Source organism: Mus pahari, chromosome 9, assembly GCF_900095145.1.
Source record: "Mus pahari chromosome 9, PAHARI_EIJ_v1.1, whole genome shotgun sequence".
Lineage (NCBI taxonomy): Eukaryota > Metazoa > Chordata > Mammalia > Rodentia > Muridae > Mus > Mus pahari.
In genome coordinates this window covers 40,331,047-40,337,363 of record NC_034598.1, presented here as the reverse complement: position 1 = coordinate 40,337,363, position 6,317 = coordinate 40,331,047, and positions in this window count along the sequence as shown.

The window sequence follows — 6,317 nt, the reverse complement described above, 5'->3', positions numbered from 1 at the left end:
ACAGCACCACTTCTCATGGGCCAAGCATATTCAAATCACCACACTTTTTCTTTTCTCATTTCTTTCTTACTTTTTTGATAGTCTTCGTGTCTTTCTGCATGGCCCAGGCTAGCCTTGAACTCTTAATCCTCTTCCTTTCTGGTTCCCTAAATACCAGAACTACAGATTTCTACATCTGGAGTTCTCACATTTTTTTTCTCTGCCCTATTTCTGATTAGAAATAGCCACAAGAGAGATCCTTTTGCAATAGTGGACGGCAAGAAATGTCATGCTGGGCCTCACCCTCTCTGCTGCTGCCCTGTGGAATCAGTTTATTCAGTAGTGTCTAGGCCTGCAAGTGTCCCACAGACCCCTGGATTGGCCTTCAGCTGTGTAGAGTCCTAGGCGGGTGTTTGATGCAGGGTCCCAGCTTGTGATGGTTTCCGTAGGTGTGGTCCCCATAGATCCCTGTGCTTGAATGGTTGGCCACCAGGAGTGGCACTATTAGGAGGCGTGGCCTTGTTGGAGGAAGTGTGTCACTGTGAGGATCTCTTACGCTCAGGTTCCGCCCAGTGAGGAAGACCATCTCCTCCTTGCTGCCTTCAGATCAAGATGTAGAACTCTCAGCTCCTCCAGCACCATGCCTGCCTGCACACTGCCATGCTCCCACCATGATAATGGACTGAACCTCTGAAATTGTAAGCCAGACCCAATTAAATGTTGTCCTTTAGAAGAGCTGGCTTGGTCATGGTGTCTCTTCACAGCAATGAAACCCTAACAAAGACACAGCACCTGAAGGAACCCTTGATCACTCATGGCAACGCCAAGGAAACGCCTACATCCAGCTATACTTATTTCGCTTTTTTAACTAATTCACTTTCCAAGAATGGCTTGTTGAATACACTTTGGTTGGGCTAGGAACAGGGGGATTGGTAATGTCTCGAAAACTGCCTGCTTACAATTCACATTTTATTTATTTTAAACTTCACATGTATTTATTTATCTTGCGCATGTAAGCATGTGTGTGGGGTAAGCACATGCCATGTGTGGTAGTCAGAGGACAATCGGAGGAAAACAGTTCTCTCTTTTTACCACATATTCTGGAGCCAAACTCGGCTTACTGGCAACCTATTACTCCATCTTGCTGCCCCCTAGTTTTTGCTTGTTTGTTTTTAACTTAAAATCATATTTACTTAGCTGGGTGGTGCATGCCTTTAGCTCCAGAACTTGGGAGCAGAGGGAGGCAGATCTCTGAGTTCAAGGTCAGTCTGGTTCTTGTAGGGAGTTCCAGACCAGCCAGGGCTACACAGAAAAACCCTGTCTCAAAAAGCCAAAAAACAAAGAAACAACAGATGGTGGACAGCACTGGATGGTATTGGTATACCATGCCATTCCTTAATGATCATTGTTTGCTGTGACTTCATAGAAAGAAATGCACCAAAAAACTTTTAGTGGCTTTCTGGCGGCATCTTGCAGCTTCTGAGGACTTGGGCCGATTGACAGAATGGTATCTATAGACTCATGTGGTGTTTTGCTGAGGCCAAGACCCATGGGAGGACACGTGATGTTTGGAAGAGTATAAATAGGACTTAACAGACAGTAACAGGGGCTTGCATAGCTAGCTTTGCAATGCTTCGTGGTCTTTGTCTTCGCTGATCTTCACTTCATTGAGAAAGGCACGGCAGAGAACTTCTCCTGGCGTCCCTGCTGGTCCTGGTTGCTCCCGCTGACTTGGCTGGGGCCTGGCTCTTTCTGCTGGGTCATGCCACAGCTGTTGATTCATGTTTGCTATCCTGATAGTACTGAACTGGAAATGCTGGTGTATATTCTGACAACACAGATACTGAATTTGCTCAAAAAAAAATCAAAACAAAACAAAACAAAACAAAAAAAAACCTGTTTCTAAACAAGTTCACTTCCCTGTATCCTAATAACCTTTCTTTTCTACTATATCTGGTGGATGGAGGGCTAGATGGGAGATTAAAGCATTTAAGAACCCTTATTAAAAGAAGGATTTGAAAAAAAATCAAAGACTACAATGATATAATTAGTTAGTTAGATCTAATCCTTTGTGTCCACCCTAGTGGGCAGTCTTCCAGTCGGTTCTCTCAAAGAGGATGTTGACTCTTTTTTGTTTTTTGGTTTTTTATTTTTTCTTTTGACACAGGGTTTCTCTGTGTAGCCCTGGCTGTCCTGGAACTCACTCTGTAGACCAGGCTGGCCTCGAATTCAGAAATCCGCCTGCCTCTGCCTCCCAAGTGCTGGGATTAAAGGCGTGCACCACCATGCCCAGCGACTCTTTTTTTATTTCGTCTGCACTCGGCCTTGAGGAGGAATGGGCTTCCCCTAAACACGTTCACTCTGCTTGCCACTGCAGCCCAAAGCATCACGCTCTGAAACCTTCTAAGTACATCTTTCTGGTTTTCTTGCTGTGTAGCTGAAGATGACCTTGAACTGAGCCAGCTGGCGTTACTCCCAAGGCTGGAGAAAGGGGCTTGCACATCGCAACTCCCAAATCCAAAGCAAACCTTCCCTTCCTCCCTCTCTCCTTCCCTCTTCCTGGCAGGATTTCGCTCTGAATCCCAGGCTGACATTTCATTCCTGACTCTCCTTCCAGCTCTCGCCAGTTAATGCAGTCTGATTTATGGACTGTTTCTCCTCACAAAGTTGGTATGACTGCATCCCATTTGTGAAACACTTCACTATTTATTTGAAAGTCATGGGGTGGCTTAATATTTCATAATTAGATTTGCAAGTCATCTGGAATAGATTGTTTGTTCAGGTGGGGGTCAAACTGCCATGGTTCCTGTCCAAATGATTCAATAGCACTATTTAACCTGCTCCTTCCCCCACCCTGCACTGTGTGTCCGCTCTGTCAGAGGTCTGGTGTCCCTGTTGGCTCCGATGCTCAGTCTGTTTCCTTTGTGCCAACACTACACTGACTGGATGGCCACGCTGTCCTTGTGCACTGCACACTATCCAAGTAACTCTGTCCCCTCCCCTTTTTGGTTTTCTTTGCTTTTTCCCAAGTACTAGGGCATGGAATCCAGGAACTCTAACATGCTATGCAAACACTCTACCACTCCCTCTTGATCTTTATACCTCCGTGTGTGTGTGTGTGTGTGTGTGTGTGTGTGAGAGAGAGAGAGAGAGAGAGAGAGAGAGAGAGAGAGAGAGAGAGAAATAATGCAGGGTTTCCCTCACACTACTACTGAAAGGAAGAGATAAAAGTCACTTTTGTCTTGATTCTGATATCAAAAGGGACAACTTTTTTTTGTTGTTGTTAGGTTTTTCGAGGCAGGGTTTCTCTATGTAGCCCTGGCTGTCCTGGAACTCACTTTGTAGACCAGGCTGGCCTCGAACTCAGAAATCTGCCTGCCTCTGCCTCCCAGTGCTGGGATTAAAGGCGTGTGCCACCACGCCCAGCACAGGGGACAACTTTTTTTGCCATCGAGTATGACACTTACTATAGATTCTTTTAAGATTTATTTAGTGTATGTGAGTACACTGGTGTGTCTTCAGACACAGCAGAAGAGAGCATTAGATCTCATTACGGATGGTTGTGAGCCTCCATGTGGTTGCTGGGAACTGAACTCAGGACTTCTAGAAGAGCAGCCAGTGCTCTTAACCACTGAACCATCTTTCCAGCCACTGTAGATTTTTTTTTAAAAAAATAAGCATTGATGCGTTAACTTTTATTACAAGATGTTTACTAGACCTTGATGTGTCGACTTTTCTGTACTGCTGGTCTTTTTTTAAAGCCACATTCTATGAAACTGACAGAGTTTCCTATTTCCAGATTTTTATCGTGAGTGAATACTGCCAAGTTTTAACAAGTGCTGTTCCAGCACCCACTGAGGCTGTGGGTCTGTCTTGTGTTGAATGGCAACTGCTTGTAAAAATTTAGTCCTAGGGCGGGCGTGGTGGCACACGCCTTTAATCCCAGCACTCGGGAGGCAGAGGCAGGTGGATTTCTGAGTTCGAGGCCTGCCTGGTCTACAGAGTGAGTTCCAGGACAGCCAGGGCTATACAGAGAAACCCTGTCTCGAAAACAAAACAAAACAAAAAACAAAAAACTTAGTCCTTCTTGTGTTCTTGGTGGTTGAGGAGGGTCTCTGCTCTGTGTCCTTGGGTTCAGCTCACTCACATCTGCCTTTACATCTTTGTTCTGGTATCCCCCCCAGGGCTGCCTGCTAAGAGCCTGTCAGGTTTTATTCTCAAAGTTATGCTAGCCTGACCAACGGGGCGGAGGAGATGTTCCCTCTGTTTTCTGGAAGAGCCTGTGAGAGGTTGCTGTAACCCCAGTCTTTGTTTACAAGAAATCACCGAGGACGCCTTTCCCCCTGAGTTTACTATGCCCTTCCTGGATCCCAGCATTGGTTTTAATTGGTGCTGTCATTATTAATGAGCTTGGTTGAGTAACTTTCAACGTTTTTTGAAGAGGCCATTTGAAGTACTCTTATTCTGGATAAGTGAGTCACATCCCTGGGAATATTTCTAGTGAACAAGTGAGTTAAGTTCCTGTGAGGATTTCTAATGGACTTTGCCCTTTAGTTATAAATATTTAAATATTAAAGAAATTGCTCCCACATCATGTTATGTATTGAGTTTTTTTTTTTTTAAGTTTTCCACTGGTTATGTAAGTTATTTTTTTCTATAATAGCTTTTAAAATTAAACATTTGTTTTGATTTTTATTTTTTTTAGATAGGGTATCTGCATGTCACCCTGGCTGCTCTGCAACTCCCTATGTAAACCAGACTGGCTTTGAACTCAAAGAGATCCTCTTGCCTCTTCCTCCTGAGGGATTAAAGGGATTAAAGGTGTGTGCCACCTAAGTTAAAAAATGTAACTTTAGGGCTGGAGCGATGGCTCAGCGGTTAAGAGCACTAACTGCTCTTCCAGAGGTCCTGAGTTCAATTCCCAGTAACCACATTGTGGCTCACAACCATCTGTAATGGGATCTGATGCCCTCTTCTGCTGTGTCTGAAGACAGCTACAGTGTACTTATGTGTAATACATTTTTAAAAATGTTACAATGTTTTTTGAGACAAGATCCTACTATGTAGCACTGGCTGACCTCCTGCTCAGAGAGATCTGCCCGCCCCAGCCCTGAGTGCTGGGATTAAAGGTATACAACCATGGTTATTGAGGATTTCATTTTCCTATTTGTTTGATTCTTTGTGTATGTGACTTCACATTTTAAACTAAGGCATCCTTTGTGTTAGCATATATTAATTATATAAAATAAAGAGTTTTAATTAGGGTGCTTAGTTTTTAAAATCTTTTGTTACATTTACTTATTGGGGGATGGAGGCACTTGTATGAAATGATGTGTATATGGGCGGGGGTGGGGGGAGGTCAGAGGACAACTTGTAGGAACCAGTTTTCTCCTTGCGCCCTAGGGATCCTGGGGGTTGAACTCCGTTTGCCAGGCTTGGTTACTGTCTGAGCTGTCTCACTGGTCCTAATTTTAAAACAATAATTAAATAATAATAACAAAATAATCATATAATAATTAAATATTAGAAGTAATAACGTGGTTGTTTACAGTAATTAAGTTATTGATAATACATAATTAAACAAGACAAAATAAAAATAAATTATAATATTTTAATAATTTATTATAATAAATTATTGATAATAAATAATAATTTAAAAGTATTTAAAAATTATTTTTGTCTCTGTACTAGAAATAGAACCAAGTCTTACTACACTGAGCAGGAACTGCATCCCTGGCCTTTAGATTTCACTCCTTTTGTATTTCCTGGCTTTTTTTCCCCCTAGCTGACCTGGCACTTGTGTAGCCCGTTGAGGTTTGGTCTGTTGCTGTGTGCTGTAATGCTAAGTGTAGGTTGTCCCAGAGTCTAGGGAGTCCATACACAGACCCAAGTGACGCTCTGTGACCTTACCTCCCAAGCTATCCTGATTGGTGAATAAAGATACTGACGGCCAATAGCTGGGCAGAAGAAACAGGTGAGGTTTAGGGTTTCTGATGTTTGAGGTCAGAGGAGAAGGTGAAGAGAGAAGTTGCCATGAACATAGTAGTACCTGAGGACCCAGCAATACCACTCCTGGGCATATACCCAGAAGATGCTCCAACATGTAATAAGGACACATGCTCCACTCTGTTCATAGAAGCTTTATTTATAATAGCCAGAAGCTGGAAAGAACCCATATGTCCTTCAACAGAGGAATGGATATAGAAAATGTGGCACATTTACACAATGGAGTACTACTCAGCTATTAAAAAATAAATAAATTTGGGGCTGGTGAGATGGCTCAGCGGGTAAGAGCACCCAACTGCTCTTCCAAAGGTGCAGAGTTCAAATCCCAGCAA